The 24,822-nt window shown below is 39.9% G+C and overlaps 2 protein-coding genes across 5 annotated transcripts in view; one reads left to right on the top strand and one right to left on the bottom strand.

Annotated features, from left to right (window-relative positions):
- Positions 1-7,568, bottom strand: part of FHIP1A (FHF complex subunit HOOK interacting protein 1A) — a 93,839-nt gene extending 86,271 nt beyond the window's left edge. For 3 of the 4 annotated variants that reach the window (XM_075751684.1, XM_075751682.1, XM_075751683.1), the window contains exons 1-2: positions 7,298-7,568; positions 6,900-6,976 (exon numbers count right to left, since the gene is read on the bottom strand). The gene's annotated coding sequence lies outside the window, so the exon portion shown is untranslated. The remainder of the gene's footprint in view (positions 1-6,899; positions 6,977-7,297) is intronic. The other variant, XM_075751685.1, reaches the window with a different exon arrangement.
- The window catches only part of LOC104636651 (ribonuclease CL2), a 222,871-nt gene that overhangs the window by 85,901 nt on the left and 112,148 nt on the right, over positions 1-24,822 (top strand). The window lies entirely within an intron of this gene.

Here is a 24,822-nt window from a genome sequence, read left to right as displayed (position 1 = left end):
TTAGTATCTCCAGAGAAGGAGTCACCTCTACCAAGACAGTACCAATATTCTTTTCCTTTTTACTCACACAGACTTTTAGTAGAATTGTTTAGAATGGAAAAGTTAATTCTTCCATCAACTGTTTTTTCCAACTCCCTTATGCCACAGACCCCAATAATCCTGTACTAGAATAAATAATATTATCTTAGAATATTTGAATGTTCTCTGGAATTATAACTGCTTAGATCATGTTATCTCCTGTCACTGAGCTCTCCTGAAACGTTGCTGGTGAGTTGATGCCTCTTTTAAACCTAAACTGTAGCTACTTTAAATGTTTGCCAAAACTCTGTATGAATGTTACCACTAGTAACGGAATATGCCTTGCTGCCAATACAACAAAATCTTATCCCCCACACTTGCTGCTACTTTAAAATCAAACAGTAACTTTCCACCTATTGAATCATTGCTATGGCAATGGTATAATGCACAGCAAGTAATGTATGCATAGTTTATCACTTCCTAAACTAATACAACATCCATGAAATGCAAGGTATTACTATCACTTTAGAATTTTAAATTGTCAAGAGAAAGAATCAGATAACACTTTATTTATCTTTAATTCATTTAACTTTTTAAAGTGTATCTGCATACAAAGTAATTCAAATGCTGTTGAATTTCAGTGAAGGCTAATGGAAAAAGTTCGTGCAAACACAAGCCACAAATTCCACTAACAATTTTTTTCATTATAGGCAAAGACTAAAAGAAACATCAATACCTGCAAAAGTGTTCAGACAGGTTCTATGTGCACCAAAAGTCAAATAATTCATTTTAACTGAGCTGACCTGAATGTCAGTAGAATGAAGGTCTGTGTGCCCAGAACTTTGTCTACTCCCTCAGCTACAGGAATTGATCTAATGAAGAACATTATCACTTCGTTTGACCTTTGTCCCTATGTCCTTAATGTTGGGTGGTAGATGTGATTTACCATTGCTGATTAAACAATTTTACTAACAAGTTGCTAAAAACAACACTAACAAAAGATATAAATTGCTAATAGCATGCACCATAAACACAGTGCTTGCTAAACTGCTCTAGTTGTTTCTCTCTGAATATTTAATTTTTTTTGTCAACAATAAAGATTTTTGTGAAAAGTTTTCCAAGTCCAAGGACTCCACTGGTATCCAAGCAAAACAAACATAGCTCTATCTAGCCTAAGGAAATTCTGCAAAATCATCTCAATACTATGGCATCTTCTGCTTTATCAACACTCGCAAGTCAGGAACCCCTAAGCAGTGGGGTGTTGTTGGCAAACACCACCACTGTACAAAACCATGACAGCAAAATACTGCCGAAGGCAGATTTAACCACTGACATCCATAAAACTGTGGTATCTGGCAGCCAACTCATGCTAACATCTCCCAGTGTTGTTTACACTGCTGAGACCAAAACATTAAGAACAGAAATCATTGTGAGGGCAAATCAGTTTCTGCCCTCCATGTTTGTTTTCCTCCTCTTTTTTTTTTTTTTATTTTTCTTCACTTTTAAGACAAAGTATTTCCACTTCACATACTCCTCATTCTATGAAAATGTTTCAAGGAGCTGATAAAGAACTTTCTAATTGTTTACCTGAAACTACTCCAAGCAGGCAAGCATAATTAATCTTAAGGCAAGTCAGCAATTCAGAAAGGAAATCATCCTGTTACACCTATTGCTGACTATGTTCTATGCGTCCCTGTACTGAATGGCAAAATGGCCAATAAAATAAAATAAAAAAAAAAAAGGCAAAACACCATAAAGGAACAGACTAGCTGAATCCACTACTTCTTTGAGTCCCAATATGACTGATATTCCCAATCCACACCACAGGCATTGCAAGGGCATTCAAGCGGTTTGATAACAACATCAGAGCAAAACAAGGAGCAATATATCCTTTTGGAAGGCATTAATGGTTTGCAGAAAAATCTTTGACTGCTTAGCATCTGTCATAGCTGTACCTTGGTCAGGCACACAGGAAAGACAACCCACCATACTTCTAAGTCACACACAGGGAGGAACAGAGCACTCATCTCCAAAATGAATCCACATCTCGCTGTGGTTGGGAGCACGCACTTCCTGCTAAGTCCAGCACTGACAATAAAGGGAGTTTCTCACAAGGGGAGATAAGCTTTTGTCCTCCATAGGTTTTCTTACAGGAATACAGAATTTATGACACTGTACTAAAACATATTTATGGCAGCAGCAAAGTGCAAAAGCATCACAAACATGCAAGGAGGAAACAGCACAGCTATGTTTACTAAAGCACCTGGGTCCAGTATAACAAGGTAACAAGCCACAGATGTTTCAACTTCAACTTGTAATTATAAAAGCAGCACCTCCCTCCTCAGGCTCCCTTGTTCCCTTATATGTTCAAGATACATATGCTTACAGAAACACTACTCTTAATATAATGCCAGTACAGTGGTGAAACAGCAAGCCAAATTATCTCTCCCTCTCAGGTTTGTTGCATCATGGAAGGAGCCTGCTGCATCAAAATGTCTTAATACAATTTAGTAAAAATCCACACTACTTTTTGGACCTGGCTGCACAACAGCAATTTTTCATTTGTTGCTCTTTGACCTGTGTGTCAAATACAAACATCTGAAAAATGTTTAGTTATTACAAATATATTAACTGTTAATTATTACTAAAACTAACTCAAAAATACAAAATTCTCTTCCCTCCTGTTCAGGGGTATCTGAGGTTTTACAGAAGATTTTGTTAACACAAGTGAAATTGAAGAGTTGAACTGCTGATGAATCAGCCATCAGCATGGTGCAATAAAAACAGCCAACAGTTAAATTTAAGTTACAATTCAAAAGTTTACTGGCAGATAGGTCTTGTCAATAGCTTAAAGGCTTTTTTTTTTTTTTTTTTTAAAACATACATTAGGAAATCCATCTAGCTGTGAGCTGTTTTGCTGGCATCACTTTATCAATTCCCCAGGCAAACTAAAATACTACTAGGATAGTCACTACCTTAGGTCTACTTATATAAATTTTTTTAACAGAAATAAACTCTACTCTCCACGAATATACAATACAGGCAACATGTAAAAAAGGAACTAGAATTAGAAGGATAAAGGGCACAAGTGTCTGTCTGTAAAAAAACAAACAAAAAGAAGTCATTGATTTCCCAATAACGTACCACCCATGGGGAACCACCACAGTTTGAAACAGAATAAATTTCAGGACAAATTCTGCAACTCCTATGAAAACATGCTGCATTTAGTTCAGAGACACCATGAGTTGAAGCCCCAAGTACAACTTACACAAACTAACTCAGGATCTCATTCCTCCTTTTCAGGTCACAGTTGATTTTGGAGGAAAAATACTGTTACATGTATGCATGGAACTAAGGTTTCGGGCCTCCTGTATGCAGATAGTTGTATTTGTGTTGTTTCCAAACTTTCCTCTGTTAATTAAATGTAATCCCACTAGATAGCAGAGGTAACATGTTCTTAGATCGAGTCTTCACATGCCTTGAGCCTCTACCACCATTGTCACCAGCTCTTACCTTACCTGCTCTGCTTTCATTCCACATGGAATAGCCTCTCCTGGACATGCCCTTCAGGATCACTTTTGACAAGAATTTTTTGGCTACATGGTTTAAAATGGAAATCATTCTTATCATATCATCAATGAGTCATTTAGTAAAAGATAATAATAGGAAATCTTATGATCAATGCCTAAGACAAAGTAAAGCAAGATATGTTCCCAAAAGCTCCTCGGTTTTCATAACTTTAGCTGTCAATGCTTTGCTACCATCACAGCACCTCCAAACTTAAGATGACACTTCAAAATGTACTGGGCTCTGTGTGTGTATATATATTACACAGGAGTAATTATTCCAGAACCACTTACTGCTGTATACATTGACAAGTGCATTCAAAACCACTGTTTCGTTTCAGCCCAGTCAGCCTTCAGACCCAGATCCAAGTCTAACTAACCTGCTCCCCATGACACAGTGAAGTCCTAGCTCTACTTTCCAAATGGATGAATCCCGTCAGAAAAAAGTACCATTTCTTGGAGGCTGTTCACATTGGTTTTTAAAAGGTACAGCAATTCTTACAGAACAGCCATGCCAGCAGCTACTTACAAGCTTTTATTTTGCCACTATGCTGTACTGCAAAAAGGACCGAAAGAAATTCAGAATTTCGGGATCACTAGTGCCCCAGCTTTTGACCAGTGCAGGCCTTTGCAGCCTTTTCTGGAAGAACCCCGAGGTTGCTTCTCTTGACTCAACACCATCAGACCATTAAAAGTGCATCCACTGTTGTGTAATAGATTACCTGAAACACACCCAAGAGCAGGACACAAAAAGCACCATTTTGCCAACAGCCCTCCTTGATGCTCTCCTTCCTGGGGGCTTTCTCCAATGGCGATAGAGGATACGATTTTTCCTGGGTCATGGCTCAGTCTTACACTAAATGACTATCTGATTAGTTAACAATGCCAAGTCAGCATGCTTGAGTAAGAGAGTCTTAGAGTTTAAGTGCCTATACACCAAAATATAGTTATAAAACTGTTACGAGAAAGGATGACTGGAACAAGAGGTCACAAAAGCCCTGTTCTCAGCAGCACATAACAAATACCACAAACATACCAACTACTCTAGACATGTCACAGAACACAGAGAGAGAGAGAGAGAGAGTGCATCTCTCAAATGTTTGAGAGAAACTACTAGTCACAATAAGATTATACCAGCGTGAGGAGACCTGCATTTTTTAAAAATGCAACTCAAACAAGATTTCCGTAAGTCTAATTAAAATTTGAAAAGCCCTTCCAATGAAACATTCTGCAAGAATCAAAAAGCAGCATTTGTATACTAATAAAGGAATGCAAGAGTGGAACAGCAACATTTGTGAATAAGTTCTTAATAAAAAAAGCCTTAAAACTTAATGTACAAAGTAATCTTGATAACCCTTCAATGAACACTTTAACAGAGAAGCTGATGTTTCAGATGGTACTGAGCATCTGTAAATCTGAAGACTTAAGCTTAACAGGCATCAATGCATTAGTATAATCTTTTGAAAAGAAAATACACATATAGATTTCAAAAATTCAGTTTCATGCCGGGATCAAATAAAACCATGTTAGCAGCAGTTTCTACAATCTTGGTTCTCTTAGTTTCAGATTCTATGAAGTTTTGTAACCATTTGGGGGGGGGAAACCCAAACAAACACCAAACCCAAAACAACCCTCACAGAGGACAATCAAATTTTTTGCCATCGCCACCATATAGTTTAGACACAACGTAGATACAGTAAACAGAAAAGGTAAATGAAGTTATGTTTCTTCCGTGGGCTTTGGCAACACATTTCTCATCATTTTAATAGAATTCACTTATTTTTCAAATTACATTTCATCAATCATCATGGCTCAATAAATAGATTAAAATAACTGTTAGCAGACGTCAATTGAAAACATTTGCCTTGATTGAGATGGATAATAGAAAAAGGCATCGGGATGTTGTATCATCTTCACAACTGCCATCCTCACACCAATATCTCACTGGTGCAATCTTGCCCTTTGCAATTATTTATACTTTACAAAGTACATTGTAAGTTCTTCTGTCTTTTCCTTCTCCCTTTGACCTTCCATGTTCATTAAAGCAGAGCCAGAGAGGAAGAAACAAATCACAGCATTAGGTTCTAATTCTTAGATTAATTTCAGATTAGGCAGACTCTTCATACACAGCCCTATAGAAGTAAGGCAACACAAACAACGTTAAAACCCTAATGTGACCTCACTCCTTCAGGTATTATAAACCCTTCCAATTGTCATTTTTTCTAAAAGGTCTGCTTCTAGAAATCATGATGTAAAAGCAGCACGGGCCAGAAACATAGGTCTGTACTGCATGACCTAACACTATTACCATATCGGTGTGTGAGATCTCTTTGAATGGAGAGTTTATTATCACTCCCTCTTCTCTCTGAAAATAAAAACAAGATAAAAGCATCATGCTTCACAACTAACAAGATGAGGCCCTGAATCCTTCTTATGGCTATGAGGAGGAACAAAAACACCGTTGTACAGATGAAAAATGCAACTATAAACTCTTGCACAGCATCAGTTTCACACTGATCAACAGAAAACATCTAGGCAAAGAGAGAGATGGCACTGAGAGATTCTGAAGTCTTTTTCAGTTCAACCAGAAGAAGTATGGCAGCATATAAAATAACACCCTCATTTTTAGGCATTTTTCTTCTTCTTATCATCGTATGACATATGTTAATGCTAATCAGAAAACCAATCACACACCCCAGGGAAGAGGAGGATATCAGACTGAAATAAAAATCTCCAAAAACTACCAAGTGTGCCTTAGTATTCCACAGTTATAAGAAACCATATGCCCCAACCTGGCAAACTGTCCTATACTGTCAGGCTGGCCCTACGCAGAACCTCCTAACAGATGGTATGTATCTGCCTGCACCTACAGATTTGTCCACCTGGAGTAACTCAAAATCATTCCGTTACTACCAACAACCTTGGGTGACAGAACGCATTCACATGACCTTGCTAATAGTTCCTCATTGCCTCAAAGATCACTGCACCACAGCAATCACTTTTATCAGGACAAACTGTCTTCTCTAGTTTCCAGGGCCCTGAAGTTGCAGGGACCTCTACTTTCCTTTGGCATCCCAAGAAAATATCAAAATAGCCTTCAGTGATTTGGTGAGCGACACAATGAGTTTCCTGAAGGGAAAAAAAAATCAATGTTACTAGCCTGTTAAAACAGAAGCCTGAACCCAAACTGACAACCCATGCACAGAGTCAGGCAGCTAACAGGTGTTAAGTAGAAATTCCCGGCACTACATAAAGTGTCACACTTGTGAGGAAAAAGCCTGCTTTAGAATAGAAGTGTGTATCCCACGCTCTCACCTTGGCGCTCGCCTGCTCCCCTGCATGAAGCCTAGCTTCTCTCCCAGACGTTTGCGGCCAACGCTGCCCAGGTCGCCCTACAAACCAGCAGTAGAAAAGCCGAGCCAAAAAGATAAAGGGGATTAGGCAGGCATTACTTCCAGTGACCTATATACTCCCCTCAGCCCTCGGCGGCCCTGAGGCAGACGGCAGCTGTGGGGTACGCCGGCCCGCCGCCCCGCCCCGCCGATGAGGCGAAACGGCGGCGAGACGCCTCCTAAACTCGGCGCCCGGGCGCTGCCCAAACCCGGGCGGGAGGCGACCGCGCCCGGCACGGAGGCCCCGCCGCCAGGTCCGAGGCCCGTCCCCAACCACCGCCACCCCCTCACGGTTCCCGCCCCGGGGGGCCCAGCCCCTACCTGGCGCGGGCTGTGGCGGAAAGTTTCCCCAGGGAGGGGCGAGGCGGGCTCCGCTCCCTCTCTGCCGAAGCTACCGGCTCCGGGAGAGAGGGAGGGAAGGGAGGCGGCCGCTCAGGTAAATCGCCGTCAGCAACAGGGCAGCTGGGGCCGGCGCTAATCCCTTAGGAGGGAGGGATCCCCCTCAAGCCCGCCCTCACCGAGCGCCCTGGAGGCTCCGTCCCCTCAGGGCGGGCATCTTCCCCCACACGGCACGCAGCCCCAACTCGGCACCGGCCGCCGAGTGTGTGTAAGCGCGGGCCGGGCCGCTGACTCAGAAAGGCGGGGAGGAGCCGCGATCTGGCAGGGTGAGGCCCGGCCCGCGGCGTCCCCTAGCGGGCGGCCGCTCTTGCCTCGGCGGGCGGAGCGCAAGTTCCTCCCCAGGGGGCCGGGCTCGCCCTCTCCGCCCGCCGAGGCAAGAGCGGCCGCGGAAGGGTAGGGCGTCGGTCGCTGCCGCCTTTTTGAGGTAATAGTTGTGGTTAGCAGGTGAAAAGGTTTCGACCTGGGAAGAAACACGCTCCTGGAGCAAAAAAAGATTAAAAACCTAAAAATCAATGTTTTAAAAAAAAGTGTGGTGGAAGGGCCCTCTATTTTAGAAATGATGCCAGAAGGTGGCCCAAGTTATATGAGTCATTAGGTGGCACTGTTATACACACTCCTCCTTTTTCGTTTTTAATTTAAATTGTTGTCTTTGGATGATACCACAGTGCATGAGTGTTGTTCTCTCTCAGCAGAAGATGCCAGTGCTCCTTGGGGGAGCTTTTCAAGTCCTCTTTCCTCGGTAAGCTGCGTGCTGGCCTTTGGGGCCTGTTGTGGAGGGGTATGGGTGGGGAATCACCTGGCAGCCATTTGTCTGGACCCTCTTGGAGAGTTAGTTACTCACATAGCCCCTGTGAATAACTAAGAAAGCTTCCTGCCATCAGTTTCTCCTATGTGAAAAATCTGCAAGCTAAAAGTTTTTTTGAATTTAGCCCATATTACTTACAAGTTAAAAATTAGGGATAATTCCCTAATGATGCAACCTATATAGTTCTTATTTTTAAATACCTCACTATAACTGTGATAGGCTGCTGTGGTGAATAGTTAAGCATGGTTCACTTTGCTATTGTGTCTTTTTTTAATGGCTTCAGATAAATTAATTATACTGTCAGAGTACTGATTGTGATTTTGCTAATGACTCAAAATAGGAAGAGATGCTGGCCTATTAGGGTAACAGCTCATTTAAATAAATGTATAATATAATTTACCAAGTGTAATGGTGTTCTCTATGAGCTCAGCAAACGTTCGCTCCAAATGCTCTACATAATTAAAGAATAATTTACTAAGATTACTAACTAACTAGGTCCTCACAAACTAACTCACACCTAGGTATGCCAGAGTTGAGATTTCCCAACCTGGGATAAAATCATCATCTAAAAATGTAGTCAGAAATAAAACTGATCTAACTTGAGTCAGGTTCCTCCACTTAGAAAGACTAGAAGAATCATTGGCTCTTGTAAATTATCTTGACACACATTGAAGCTATATCTAAGCTTTAAGGAGGAAGGAACAGCCATTTCCAGAGACTATAATTCCTCCCTCTTACACTGTTGTTTATTGTTTTCAGAACTGCAAGATGAAATATTAGTTCCACATAATTCTTTATTGCAAATGGTATAGAAGTGCTCAGCAGAGCTACTAATGATGTCACACACGCCCCCCCCCATAGTCTGAATCCAGAATCTGTTGCCTAGATGTCTGGGCATACATGTCTCTGCTGGAGAGGTGTTTTTCCTACATTAGATCTGCTATTTCTTACTGTTTGTTCAGGAAGCAGCTTCTGTGTGCTGCTATAGAGCCTGGATATGCAGGTGGGTGGCATTCAGTGGCTGCCTAGGATTGCAGAGCAGAAGCCAGCTTGGGAATATGGTAAAATTGTCTAGAGGACTTTAGCAGAAACTGAGAAGATACTTCTGTTTAAATTAGTTGGTCTCAGAAGCGTGGGAACTGTCAGCCAGCACACAGATGAAAGATGCCCTTTGTGTGAAACATCATAAGCAGATGATTAAGGAGTGAGTCTCTGAAGCAGTGTCTGTTATGGATACTGATATGATCTATTTCACTTCTTTCTATTGCTGCTCTAAGCATTTTAAAAACACTCTATAATTATTTTTCCTGTGATAATTAGGTTGAATCCAAGATAGCTGTCCCTTTACATCCCTATCTCTTAATCATTAGATAAGCTGTTCTATCACACAGAGTTAGAAGAGGTGGAAATGTAAAGATGGCTTATCACAAGCTCCCACTAATCCTCCTACTGGCCCTCTTTGTTCTGAAGGCATTCTTAGCTACTAAGAAAGACTTCACCCAGGTGTAAGAGTAAGAGGCATAACACTTGAACCAAAACACAATTGACTGACAGAATAGTTACAAGTAGTAAGGGTAATATGAGATTTAACAAACAACATTTGCCAGTCTTGAATGTTGTGTCATCAGTACAAGCATGCAGTGCCTGTAGTGAAGTTTAAGCAGTAATTACAAGTTGGTATTTATAGTAGTTAGAGAACATAACAAAATGTATGCTCATACTTTTGGTCACTAGTTTTACTCCACGGAAAGGTCAGGCTTTCTAAAGAAATTCCAGAAAGTTTCTGCTTTCTGTGACGCAGGGGCACGTCTGCAGCATCAGAAAAAAAATTACTGTTGCAGATAAAAATGACCAACTGTATCTACATATGTAAAACAGGCAGCTTTTAGAAGAGCTCTCTTACTGCAAATTTCTGTACCATTTTTTTCATGTTACATATTTTAAAGGTGTATAATTTGTCCATTAAGAAGTGTGCTTTATACAAAGAATTTAACTACACTCTCCAATTACAAGTTGCAGGTGTGCTACAAATAGAAAATCCATAAAATAGAAATAGTTTCATTTAAAAAAAAAAGTCACTGCCAACAAACCAGAGTGCTCACTATAAATTAAGTGACCCCTGAGCTACCCCATTTAAGACTGATTTTTCTTAGATGTGATCTAGATATCACCTCAGTAAAACAAACCTATTCTACATTTGCTTCTTAGCAAGAGATCTGATTTCCAGGAAAGGCGTTAGAGGATAAACATGGAATCATAGAATTGTTTAGGTCAGAAAAGACCTTTAAGGTCATCAAGTCCAACCGTTAACCTAGCACTGCCAAGTCCATCACTACACCATGTCTCTAAGTGCCACATCTACATGTCTTTTAATTACTTCCAGGGACGGTGACTCAACCACTTCCCTGGGCAGCCCGTTCCAGTGCTTGACAACCCTTTCAGTGAAGAAATTTTTCCTGGTATTCAGTCTAAACCTCCCCGGCACAACTTGAGGCCATTTCCTTGTGTCCTGTTTAAGAGTGAAGAGGAATATGGGAATGTGTTCCAAGTCATGTTATATGCTATGTCACTGCCTTTCTTACACACCACCTGTGAGCGATAGGAAAAAAGAAAATCTGCTTTAAATCTTCAGAAAGGTCCTTTAAGAATTTTCTCTATACATGCATAAAACCTTCATACTAAGAAAGAAAAGGACTGTCCTTTAAATGCATATGAAAAATCTTTGGTTACTTCTACCTAAATGTTTTTTCATCTGAATGGTGTAAACCACATTTATGCCTTGATGCTCAAGAATGTCCCCAAGCTTTTTTGAGGTATGATTTTGCAGATATTTTGCTTCAATGCACAATTTACAATGTAGTATCATTCTAAAATCATTAGTATGTGAAAGATAAATGTTATATTTACATGGATAGAATCTTGGCACTTGGCTAGACTGGTAACTAATAAAAATATTTATACAAATTGGAAATTAATATGTTACCTTTAAGTGCTTAAGCAATACAATAAATACAAGAAACCTAAGATTGCTCAGAAAAAGAGATAATAAATTCTGCATGTCTGTACTTTGATGAACAGAAACAACTTAGAAGATTTCATAATCTATCTTAATTGGTATTTGTTTATTTACCTGTTTCAAGATAACTCTTTAAACAAAAGAAAGTTTAAAAGAAAGTTGTTAAAGAAGTTATATAACAGGATTTAGTCAAAACCTCACCTTTGACCATTGTAAATTAGTGATTTATGAGACAAACCAAACTAAGTTCACTGCCCCTTTAACGAAATTATTTTTCCTCTTTAAAACCAGATTTGGTTATCTATGATACATTGTAAGGGCCTGACACTAATTTTGAGAATAAGTTAATTCACTCTGCTCCAAAAGTCAGTCCACTCATAGTCTGTAATTTCTCATATGCTGTAAAATGGCACAGGTCAGCACTGCTATCAAAAGAAGTAATCTTACCTTCTTCCACCCATTCTGTCCCTCCCTACATTTCCATCTTCTCTGATGCAGTCAAAGAAAATCTATGCAGCTGTTTAATAAATGAGATCAGTTCCCTGATCCAGATTAAAATTAACCCCCCACCTTTTTTATGGTTAACTTTAACATGGATCAGTTCTTTGATCTGGTTCACCTGCCACCACATAAATCCTTACCCTGGCACAAGACAGAGAGCAGCATGAGGGCAGGAATCAGCTGGGGCACCATAAATTAACATAAAGAATATGTGAAGCTGAAAGTATGATTCCAAAAATGTCTTTTAACAGATAGGCATCTAGAAACAATTGTGCTTTATCCTATTGTTTGTGTGGTTTTTTGCTTGAGAGTATGTGTCTAAAGCACATGCTATAATACATCCTCTGCATTACCTGAGAACCTGCCTTTGTCCTCTTCAGATACTCTCTTTTTCTCTTTATGCTTTGAAAACACAGAGCTGAACCCTGGGCTCGGGCTGTAAATCTTTCAAGCTGTGTACCTGAGGAGGAGGAGAGCAACTGATAACTTTTTAAAAAAAAAAGATTTAAAAAAAGCATCCCTTCTCACAGAAACAAGACAAAACCTCCTTCCTTCTCTGCTGTTGCAGGGTAGTTGCAGGATAGAAAATTTTTCAGTCTCTCGTAGATTTCTTTCAGATTTGCTAAACCATCCCTGCCAGCGAAGATTTATGTCTGGACCCTAGCAAATCGCTTACCTTAAGAATATGGCTGAAGGATATTTAACAAAAATATATCCCTAGAGGACAAGTAGCAGTAGACTCTTTAAAGGCTCATCCTTCTTTTTTAATTATGATTTATACTCAAAGGTCCAGTGGGAGCTTTGGCCAAGAACTACATAACACATTTCTTAATGAAAATCAGATTATCAGCATTATTCTGCTTTTCTGGTTATACAGACTGTGATTATAGTGAACATGGTATTTAAGCAAACAGCGCCAAAGCTACTCTTCCATAACCTATAACCTGCACACATGTCACATCATAGTCATTAGCACAAAAACATCCATGTTTTCTACCCCTACTCCTTCAAAAGTCATCTCTGACAATCAGGATTTTACCATTAATTATCTCAGATATTTTAAAAACAGAATGTTGAGAGTAGGGAAAATTTTACTAGACTGCAATAGCACCATTGAACACTGGCTCAGATACAAGGCCTCCTCCCAGCTAATTACAATGCAATCTGTGTAAATTCCTTAGAGAAGCACTTGCTTATTAATACCGACACAGTATTCTCCCTGTTTTTGTAACATCTCCCTTAGTTTTCACCATTATCTTGACCTCCTAAAGTCACACTTCTGTCTGCTTTCATAAAACCTCTACTTTGTCCTCCTGATAGACCACCTTTTTGGTAGACTAATCACCGAGCTACTGACAATGGGAAACAGGTTACCTGTGATATGGGAAAATCCTGGAGTCTGTGTTGCACAAAGCCTGTCTTCCAGATGTGAAATCAGACACATTGGAATTTATAATTTTTTTTTCTGAACTAACATGACGGCACCTGCTGGAAATTATTACTGAGGTGGGGAAAGAAAATGTCATACTGTACAAGCCTACTGGTCTCTGAATAGTACTGCTGTCTGGCTGTATGCCTGGGAAGATGCAGAGACAAAACAGGCAACAAAAGATCACAGCATCCTTCTGGACAAGTTGTCCAACTGTGGGATGAGAGGGTTCATGGCATGCTGGGTGAAGAACTGGCTGAACGACAGGGCTCAAGGGGTTGTAGCAGAGCTGATTATCCCACTGCATTTGGCATTGGTGTGGCCTCACCTCAAAGACTCTGTGTAGTTCTGGGCCCTACAATTTAAGAAGAACGTGAAGGTCCTTGAATGTGTCCAGAGAAGGGCAACAAAGCTGGTGAAAGGGCTGAAAGGGATGTCCTATGAGGAGCAGCTGAGGACTTTGGGTTTGTCTAGTTTGGAGAACAGGAGGTGACCTCATGGCTCTCTACAGCTTTCTGAGGAAGTGGAGAGGAAGGTGCTGAGCTCTTCTCCCTGGTATCCAGTGACAGGACACATGGGAATGGCTCAAAGCTGCGCATGGGGAGGGTTAGACTGGACATTAGGGAGCATTTCTTTACCGAGAGGGTGGTCAAACACTGGCAGAGGCTTCCTAGAGAGGTCATTGATGCCCCAAGCCAGTCAGTGTTTAAGAGGCATTTGGACAATGCCCTTAACAACATGTTTTCACTTTTGGTCAGCCCTGAATTGGTCAGGCAGTAGGATTACATGATCATTGTAGGTCCTTTCCAACTGAAATAGTCTAGTCTTATTCTATTCTATTCTATTCTATTCTATTCTATTCTATTCCTTCCATTCCATTCCGTTCCATTCCATTCCACATGTCTGCATGTCTCTCTTACAGCACTTAAAACACAATGAAATATTATGAAGTAGCATTCTCGTGTGAGTATATGAATACTGATTTCCTCTATGAACGGACCAATACTAGACAGGAGATGAACCATTCAGCTGCTAGGCAAAAAATCTACAGTGAATCAGAGAGTAATTCTTAGTAGTGTTTTGTTCCTCTGCATGAGCATTTTTGTTCCTTGCTTAGGTCTGGAATAAAGTGATTCTTCACCATTGTCAGATACTTTGCGAAGTCAGTAGGTGTTACTTTCTACATAGAAAATAAGAGACAGAAATAAGACTTGCAAAAGAGAGCTTTGCTTTACATTTCTTGCACATGATGTACAGAAAAAGGTTTTTATTTCCTGGAAACTCAGTTGTTTTTAATGGTTTACACTGTAGCTTAACTTCTTTTCAGAGTTTATGGCTAACTGTTAAAGAGTTGTAAGTATAAAACAGTTAATCGAGATAAGTTTCTATTTAATCTCTTGAAAATGTTTTTTCTTTTTTTTTTTGCCAATAATGATTTTATTAATGCTAAATAAATAGTGCAAGAGAAAAGCTGGAGACCTATCTTTGTGTGAGATTAATTACTTCAAACTCTCAGAGTGGGCAGTTGGAGAGAGAGTCTCAAAAAGAGACTGAGAACAGTCAAGACAAAACCTCCAGTATGACTTCCAGCAAAATCACAGACATAAAGTGCCATATTTTAAGGTCCCTCCTTGTTCTGCAAAGTATTCATTAGGAAGTTTTACTGAAATCCTCAGCAATTTGCCAAACTGGAGGTCAAAGGCCATTTGGAGATTTGGGATCAAATAACAGCATTAGTAGGTGCCTAAATTCTTTGAAATAAAATCCTGTTGGGGTTTTTTCAAAGGCATCTGGCAGGTAAAACTGCTCATAACCCTTTTTATTTAAAAATCATTGGATAAAATGCATACACAGCATTAGGATTAGAGACCAGGCTCCAAGTCTCTTCCTCTCCCTTTGAGAGCTAGCTCCTAGTTGCCAGTTGGTACAATCATGCTCCTCTTGCTTGCTCTTCCCAGGCTTGTGCTCTTTGCAGCATAGTAGTCCAGCTTCAAAAGACTCCCTAGTTTCCCACTTTGTATAAATTGATGGGTAAGAAACATTGATGCAAGGAAGGAAAAGTGAGTTTGAATTTCTTTGGCTGAGTTAAAATTAAGCACTGCTCTTTTATTTTGTAGGCAGATGATCTATTAATGAACTATTTCTAGGGCCAACAGCAGCTCCTCAGCAGATGTGTTATGAAGAAAGCTCCCTTTAGTTCTATCTAAGAGCAGTTTCTGGACTCTGGGTGCTAACAAAATAAAAATCTTCATTTGTAGCCCTAATTCATACACTGAATCTCCAGAGAGGACAGGATTGTAATTACACTCTTCTATATTGCATAGCCCTTTAGCTAGCTCTAAGCAGCTCCCTGCTCAGAGGAGACTTCTTGGATGGCCTTTGTAAGGGGCTTAGTTCTCCCCGTGCACTCCATGAAGGACCTGTAACGCAGGTATGAATTTCACTCTAGCATCTGAGAGTCAGGCAGTGCCACCACTGTAGGAAATCTGGCCATTAACTGTCTTGCTGAAGGCAAAAAAGAATACCAGAAATAGTCAGAATGATCATTCTAAGGAATTTGTCTTTCAAGTGCCTGTTTTTAGGGTATTTCTGTTGAGTTGATTTGCTTTTCCTGTTTTTCCTAATATTTCTCTGCCCAGAATGAGATTCTGTAGTATTTTACTTGCATTAAGGGAAACTTGGATATGGTTGCCATCTACCTATACAAAGGAAAAGAATGCATAGTTACTAACCTAAATAGATTGGATTATATAATGAAATGCTATTAATTTTGAACTTGGACTGTTACAGTTCAAGAAATATGGCCCAACTGTACAGCATGAGTTGTGCACATTTATCTCTGAGAAATCAGTTATAGTTTGCACACCCAAGAACTTGTATATTTGCGAATGTAAGCAGCCAGATACTAGAGTCTTGAGATTCTTTATCATAAGAAATTATTTGTTCAAGTTCAAACATGACACCCTTGTTTAAAAAAAATATCATTTTTAAGGACTCTGTTCTTTAACATGTAGTCACTGGAAATTGTAATCCTGATGGAATTCAATATTTTTCATTTATTGGCCCTGGCAGCTGTACATTAGCAAAATAAATAAATTAAATAAACAGCAACATCTGTTCCAGTCACTAGAGGCTTATTGCTGGAGTTATCTGCATTGGATGGGAGGAGAAGCTCTCGTAGAGGAGCTCGGCTTTCCAGAGCAGAGATTAGTGGAATCACGAGGAATAAATATGTAGAATTGTGAGACCTATGGGAAATATCTCACGTGATGATGCTAACTTAAAGTCTTGGAGTCCTTTTAGCATCTATTCTGCATTATTCATATGAGTAGGAATCCCATTATATTCAAAGACCTAATATGGTATCAGTCTGTATCTTATTAAAAAGAAAATCTGTAGTGTAGTTGAGAACCTAAGCCTGTAGGTTTTTTCTTTTAGTTCATTATTCTTGGCTCCAGGATACCTTATTCTATATATGTATATGAATAATATAAATGGATGCCAGGTGCCCACCAAAGCTGCTCTATCACTCCCCTCCTCAGCTGGACAGGGGAGAGAAAATATAATGAAAGGCTTGTGGGTCAAGATAAGGACAGGGAGATCACTCAGCAGTTATTGTCATGGGTAAAACAGACTCAACTTGGGGAAAATTAAATCAATTTATTACCAATCAAATCAAAGTAGGATAATGAGAAATAAAACCAAATCTTAAAGCACCTTCCCTCCCTCTCCCCTCCCTTCTTCCTGGACTCAACTTCATTCTGGATTTTCTCTACCTCCTCCCCCAGCAGCGGCACAGGGGGATGGGGAATGGGGGTGGTGGTCAGTTCATCACACCTTGTCTCTGCCGCTCCTTCTTCCTCAGGAGAAGGACTCATACTCTTCCCCTACTCCAGTGTGGGGTCACTCCCACAGGAGACAGTCCTCCATGAACTTCTCCAATGTGAGTTCTTCCCATGGGCTGCAGTTCTTCACAAGCTGCTCCAGGGTGGGTCCCTTCCACAGGGTGCAGACCTTCAGGAACAGACTGCTCCAGTGCGGGTCCCCCATGGGGTCACAAGTCCTGCCAGCAAACCTGCTCCAGCATGGGCACCTCTCTCCATGGGGCCACAGGTCCTGCCAGGAGCCTGCTCCAGCGCGGGCTTCCCACAGGGTCACAGCCTCCTTCGGGCATCCACCTGCTCTGATGTGGTGTTCTCCATGAGCTGCAGGTGGATATCTGCTCCACCATGGACTCCATGGGCTGCAGGGGAATCTCTGGTGCCTGGAGCACCTCCTCCATCTCCTTCTTCATTGACATTGGTGTCACAGAGCTGTTCCTCTCACATATTCTCACTCCTCTCTCTGGCTGCAGTTGCTGTTGCACAGGGTTTTTTTTTGTTTTCCACCTTCTTAACTATGTTATCCCAGAGGCACTACCACTGTTTCTGATGGGCTTGGCCTTGGCCAGTGGCAGGTCCGGCTGGCATTGGCTCCATCGGACATGGGAGAAGCTTCTAGCTGCTTCTTACAGAAGCCACCCCTGTAGTTCTCCTGCTACCAAAACCTTGCCATGCAAACCCAATACTATCTATATTTATGAATATACACATAATTCTTTGTGTGCATTTGTGTGTGAGTGGGATTAGATAATACACATATGACCTTACATGCTGTAGTCAAGGCACCTCCCAGTCTTTTTTTGATAAACTAAGCAATAAACATATTGGATAGTTGTGATGTACTGAAAGTAAGACAAGGTGATCTAATAATGCCTCAGGATTCAAACTCCATGAATGTCTCCATAAACTTGGGAGAACAGTCACAAAGTAGGTATTCCTATGCAGGTATTCCTGTGCTGGTATTCCTACCTGATAAGTTAATGAATGCTCTGTTACAATTTTTAAAAAGATGCAAAATAAATTCTTAATCAGCCAGACACATGTAACTTGCCAATTCCATGAAAATAATCTGGGAAAGTAGTATACAGCTGTAGGAAAAAAGTGGCAGAATGAACCAGAATGTTCACTTCCTTTTTTGGAATCCAGAAACAAATGGAAGCTGCTTATTGGGTTTGCAACCATAGCCAGAAATACATGCTGATAAATAAATATTAAAATTGGAAGGAAAACAAAACTGAAGTTTACAGACTTCTTCTGAAGATGATTGTGCTGCTGAAGTGCTATAGTTGTATAGTGCATGGTTGTTTAATTTGGCGAAATCAGATTTCTATGAAACTATTTCTGTAGTGAGTCCTAAGCACTTAAGAAAAGAATTAATGGTAGTTAATCTGTTCCTAGCTGGAGCCTGAAACTCAAAAGAGGGCTTCTTTTGGCAGAAATTGCTCACTTCTGGGAAGGTAACTAGTTCCTTGCCACCTTCTGGTTCTTGTGCAGACACCTCTTTGGCTCTAATCGTAGCAATCAGACACTCAGAGAAACACAGAATCATTCAGGTTGGAAGAGGTCTCTGGAGGCCACCTAGGCTCAAAGCATGGCCAAATAAATCAGGTTGCTTAGGGCCTTTTCCAGTCCAACTTCAAAGTTTCCAAGGATGGAGATTCCACAGCCTTTCTGGGCCCTTGTTCCAGTATTTGACTGCCCTCATGGTAAAGTTGTTCCTGATACCTAGCAGGAATCTTCTGTGTTCTAACTTGCGCCCACTGCCTCTTGCCTTATCACTCTGCACCTTCAGTAAAAGTCAAGGGCACGCTGCTGACTCACGTTCAACTTGTCCAACAAAACCTCCAGATGCTTTTCTGCAGAGCTGCTTTCTACTTAGCTGGTTGCCAGCCTGCCCTGTTGCATGAAGTTATTCCATATCAGGACATTGCGTTTGCCCTTGTTAAACTTTATGAGGTTCCAGGATGCAGAGGTCCTTCTGAATAGCAGCCCAGCCCTCCAGTATAACGGCCATGCCCTCCTGTTTGGTATCACTCACAAACTTGCTGTGCATGCAATCCATCCCATCATCCAGGTCTGTATTAAAGGTGTTAAACAGTACTGGCCCTAGTATCTATCCCCACCTGAAGGCACTGCTAGTAAGTTACAACTAATTGGATTTTGTACCACTGATCCTAAATAGCTTCCTAGGCCCAGCAATACAGCCAGTTGCAATGCCTGGCTTCCTAGGAAAGGCAGCTGTCAGGGCCTTTCAATGCTTATTACCTTAATTTTAGTCAGCAGAGTCTGTGGCATCATTATTCTCATTACATAAGCACTAGAGGGCTGTCAATGAAGTGATCTGGTTGCAGGTTTAAAACAGTGAGTAAGCAGGAGGTAGTGGTAGTGTGAGGGGTAGTAACTGAAGCCTAGGAAGAGGTGTCAGAATGCCTTGCTAGGTAACTGGGCATTGCAACACAGTGATTGCAAGGCAACCGTTAAAATGGATTCAAAGGGGAGCAACTAAAATGGAGGACAAGTCCCATTGATTAAAATTGATATTGAAAAACGTACTCCTGGCACTTTCTTTGGCTCAGAAAGTTTCTGAACTGCTTATTGCTGGAAAGAGAGGTTAATTAACCTATTTTCATCCTCTTCCTGTAAATATGTACTATTAGCTATTGCAGAAGATGGGATATTAGGCTGGACAGACTCATCTGTGTGAGCCATTACGGAGTACTTGACTTCCATCTCTTTTCACATTAAAAACATGAAAGTATCAACAGACTACATGGCAGTGAGGTAGAAGTTGAAGGAAAGAAGATGTTGACTTTGTTTTGATATCCAGGAGGAAGCTGAGAAGGTCGGAGGTTTCCACTTTCTTTTTCATCCTTTAGAAACATCAATTTATTGCAAGTAGCAGGTGCAGAAGAGAAAGAAGCAGAATATGGAGTATTTAGAGTAATTGTTACAGCTCTGGGAAGAATTATATTTACCAGTTCTCTCTACTTTAAGCACTGAATGTCAGCCATGTAAGTCACATGGATATCTGTGGGTAAAAGGGATATGTAGTAATTTTGAAGGAATATGAGTATGCCAGCAAAGGCTTCTTCAACTTTGTGTGAGGGTGCTTTTCAGTTTTTAAATTATATATCAGTCTGATAGGTAATTTTCAGGCTTGCTGCAGTGAAAGTTGTTCAGATGAAAGTATAGTGCAGCCTATATTTGATTACTAATTGGCTGGCATTTATCTCTCCACTTTTCTCAATATTGTATTACTTCTGGTCTGCAAAGAACATCAGTAATGTGTGGACATCACAGATACAGAAATCAGGAATTGCAGCATGAAGATATATATTGTGTAATAACTAAATTTGATAACTGCAGCTATTTGAAGTAAAACTATAAATGGTTCATATAAAATAATTCTGGTTTTAAGGATAATGAGCTATATAATTTAGTAGCATTGGGAACTAACTTCTTTAAAAGTTACTGTGGCTAATGCTTTTTTCATACTAATTTCATGCTCTTAAAACTCCACCAGCATTAATGGAGTTAATCCTGATTTTCATTTACATAAATGCAAAGAAAGCTCAGCCTCAGTGATATTTTACATACTGTTTCAAGTGTACTTGAAACTGCTAAACCCACTTAATTCCACATAAAAATAAAGTTTATTGCAGAGAGATCTAATTGTTCTTATTTCGCACATAAACCTCTATGGCAAACAACAAAACAGTGATATACTGTTCTTTGACATTTTGTATTTGCAATACTGGTTGAACATTCAGAGGCTGTTTGAGCCATATTTTTTATCAATGAAAAGTCTGTGAAACCACTTAACTAAAAATTAGCTTGTATTAATGTAATCCTGTCCACTAGCTTCCATAGATGATGGAAGTACTAACTGCCTGTATCAAAAGGAAGAAAAAGCATTTGATTTTTAATACATAAATCAAGTCCTTCGTTTCTTATTCTTTGATCAGCTTTGCTTATGCGGGCACGTAACCTGACCCCCTTTGCCATCTAATTTTCAGCCTCTTTCCTCTCCCTTCCCTTAGTATTCAGCTTTTATCAAGGCCATGTAGCAAAAAAGATAGGCCTGTAACAAAGGCCTACTTATATGTGATAAGAAACTATTCATTGTTACTTTAGGTAGAAGGCTAACAATTCTTAGAATGAGCACCTGCTACACATCATGATAAAAAGGAGGAGCTACAAGACACTTCAAGGTCCTTATGTACGTACTTTTCAGAAAGGGAGGACATTAATTGCCTCCAGGAGCATCCTTATCTTCCTGAGGCATATAGTGAACAATTACCAGCACCGAAGTATTGAGAAACTAGGGGAAAGGTAATTTGGGCCAGGGTCCCCATGACCACCGACCCATAAGCTCCCTACCCAAATTATACCACCTACTCAAAAGATAGAGGTGGAGAAAGGAACTGAGTATGCGTTCTAGTTTGCATACTAGGTGAAGAAATATGAACCAATTATTGTAACGGGGAGTGTACCACTTTGTAATCTTTGTAACATTTGTGTATAAATATGACAAGAGAACCAGCCTTAGGTGTGCCTGATTTGAGGAACTATCCTCCTGACATCCAGCGCTGCGATAAAAGGAAATGCCTACTTCTTAATGCTAAATTGGTGTCAAGGAGTTTTCTTTTATTCCTGAATTTTGGTGACAGATTATTTTTTTTTTTCTCTCTCCAGGGAATAGTCATGCCTCATTCATTTTTGTTTCTAGTGTTTAGAAACCCTGTTGCAATGTTAAACCATTAGGAAATACCCACTTCTTGGAACATCAAGTACATTTGTTGTTTTTTTTTTGTTACTAGGCTGCCGCTCTATGGCCATATGCATAAACTACAGTTTTAGTTCCACTGAAGTAAACTGTATTGAAGGTGTACTCTGTAGAACGGCATTCTGGAATGTATGCTAGAACATCAGGACTTCATGTTGTACAGCGAGAGTATGATTACCTTACAGAGGACAAGGGAAAAGACTACCATATCACCTGTAGGCACCTACCAGACTGATATCTTATGTACATTACAGACTATCTTTTTGATCATTAACACTGTGTGTACTGTAGTACCCTAACACGTATATGCAACTTGCCCTGGCTGTCTAGGGGTAGAATTCCTTAAAATAATGCTATTTTGAATTGGATTTTCAAATGAGACAATATTCAGTCTTTTATGCCAGTAAGCAAAAGGATATGCTTTCAAAATAGCCTGGCTAGGAAATCGAGTAGATGTTTAGACTGAAACATGTCTAGCATCCTTCATAAGTATGAAGTTTTGATGGGTTTGAATCTGTTCAATAACTAAGTCATAGAAGTGATTAAAAGTGTGTTTTAAATGTAGACGCCTATATGTAGCATTACGGAGTGGTTTACAAATGGGTTAAAGGTGCAAAAAGTTTCCATCTAAACTTTTATTAATAATTTTTTCACTTATGCAAGGTTAGAATACTCTGCCTATCAAGTTATTATATAAGTCACTATTTCCACATCTGCTTCTGAAAATGGAGAGGATTGAAATTTAGCAGATCTGCCTTCTGGAGTACAGTGAGCAAGCTGTAAATTTGTCTGCCTGTAAGCACTTCTGCTCCAGTTCTACAGTTTCAAGACCTTTCACAGCCACAGCTGATGTTGAAGAGGTTGGGAATGGCACGTATATATGTATAGTATTATTCCTTGTCCTTGGGCAATTTTGCATGTTTCCATTCAGAAAGTGGAATAAGAGCAAGCTTGAGATGCATTCCTTCCCTCATTTTTAGCACACCCAAGCTAAGAGGAAAACTCCAACGTTGACGGAGATCTAATTTCTTGAAGATGTTAACTTCTAAAGAAAATAGTCCCTGGTTGATATCTTGCCAGTGACTACATAAAATATTGTAAGGGCTTCAAAATGATAAGTCTTCTATATAAATGATACCTACCATTTGAAAGCAATCAGAAAAATTAAAGTCCAAACCAAAGATATTCATTTATGTAGGTGAATAAAAGAGGTCTTATTGGCCAGAGAAGCCCAGTAGCTTGAAAACAAGCTCAAAATTTTTAATATGTGTTTTCCTTTGAATATTCTCCTGTATGCACTTCTGGGTTTGCTGAAGGGCAGAGGGGAAGGAGGATTGTTAAAAATTAAACAGCTTGCTCTTACTAAAATAAAAATCCATCGTACAGTTATCATTGATTCAAACTAAAACAGGTGCTGACCTTTGGCCATGTTAGTAACACTGTTCCAGAGAATCTTTACAGCATTTTAATATTTTGTGTTAATGTAGATTAATATTCTAACAAGGGACAAAACTTCTTAGAATAGCATTTTCCAGGATGTTCAGCTATAAGGCATCTTTGGTTTCTAAACAGAACCTGATGTTAAAAGTGCTAATTAGTTCTGCCAAGGAGGTAACAGTGCCTATGCTCTAACAAACCCTAATAAACCAGACTGTAATATATATATTAGGAGGCTCTGAATGTCCCAATTATATCCCCCCATTTAGGAATATTACAAGTAAAATTTACTATGAGCAGGAGATTGAGAAAGAAGGGGAGATCATAAAACAATATAAAGCAGGAACTTTTTCTTACAGAAAAAAGTTGGATGAGAAACAGCTTAGGTATGGGAACTAAACCAGTATAAAAGGAGATCAAAATGACCTAATTTTCCAAAGCATTTCTACAGCAGTCAGTGCAAGCAAGAGCAACATAAGAGGTGCGGCTTAAAACAATGCGCTGAAGTTGCAAGTGACAATATTGAAATATAATAAAAGTACTTTTAAAGAACAGGGATGCTGACAAAATAGCTAGAGGCTGGAATGCAAAAGAAAGCGAGGCTGCCTGAAGCTTGATGCAGGCAGCGCAAGATTCTCCTCTGTAGCTTATTTGTTGTAGCAGAAGCACCAAGGTCCCTAGAATACTGATCTGTGCAGTGTAGAAACCTAGCAAGTGCTGCAGTGCAGCAGTCTTTGACACCTAACACATGCAGCTGAAACACTCAAGTCTACCAGCAAGGCTAAAGAGTGAGATTTAAAGCAGTAGAAAAGATCAAGAAATTTTCTGTTGGGTGGCACTGTGTCAGGTATCTGTACAAGCAAACTATGTATGCAGAAGCATACAGCTAGCAAAAGCTAGGTTAGCTGTAGTTTGCAACAATTAATTTAACTGTTGATTTAAGATGGTGAATTGAACTGCAAACCAAACCAAATCCTGTAACAGTCAACACAGTTTTTGAGCTGCTGAAATCAACCGAATTATTTCCTTCACGTGGAGATACTAAAAATTTACATCTGGTACAGTGTAGTATTTTTTTCCCTGAAACTTTTGCATAATTTTGTTGCTGTTTACCATTATTTTTCTCCTGCATTCTTCTTAAATGGTTGGAAATGCCAGTGCACTGTATTCCAGATATGGCTGTAATGGGGCAACAACAGGGCCATAGAAAGCCAATATAGAAGATTATTTATGCTGCTAGATTCCAAATATGATCCATGGCAATTCTCAAAATGCCACTGTTTCTTTGTTTTACAATGGCATCATGTAACAGGCCTGTATTTAGTTGCACTTTTCAACTGTCTGGTCTGGCTCTGCTTCTGAGACAGTAGGTGTCCAAAACTGTTATGTTTTTTAAAACATGCCCTCAATGTTTCAGAAATGTAAAAACGTCTTAATACTACTGTGTGATCCTAATCCTGAGAAAGTGACCTTTTCTTCCTTGTGCATCTAGATTATTCACAAGGGGAAAAGACCTATAAAACCAAATCAACCTTAGTGTCAAGACATGGAAATATAATTAACTGCTTTTACCTTATCTTCCTTTCCTCTTG

Source organism: Balearica regulorum, chromosome 4, assembly GCF_011004875.1.
Source record: "Balearica regulorum gibbericeps isolate bBalReg1 chromosome 4, bBalReg1.pri, whole genome shotgun sequence".
Lineage (NCBI taxonomy): Eukaryota > Metazoa > Chordata > Aves > Gruiformes > Gruidae > Balearica > Balearica regulorum.
This window is presented reverse-complemented; position numbering and strand designations above follow the sequence as displayed.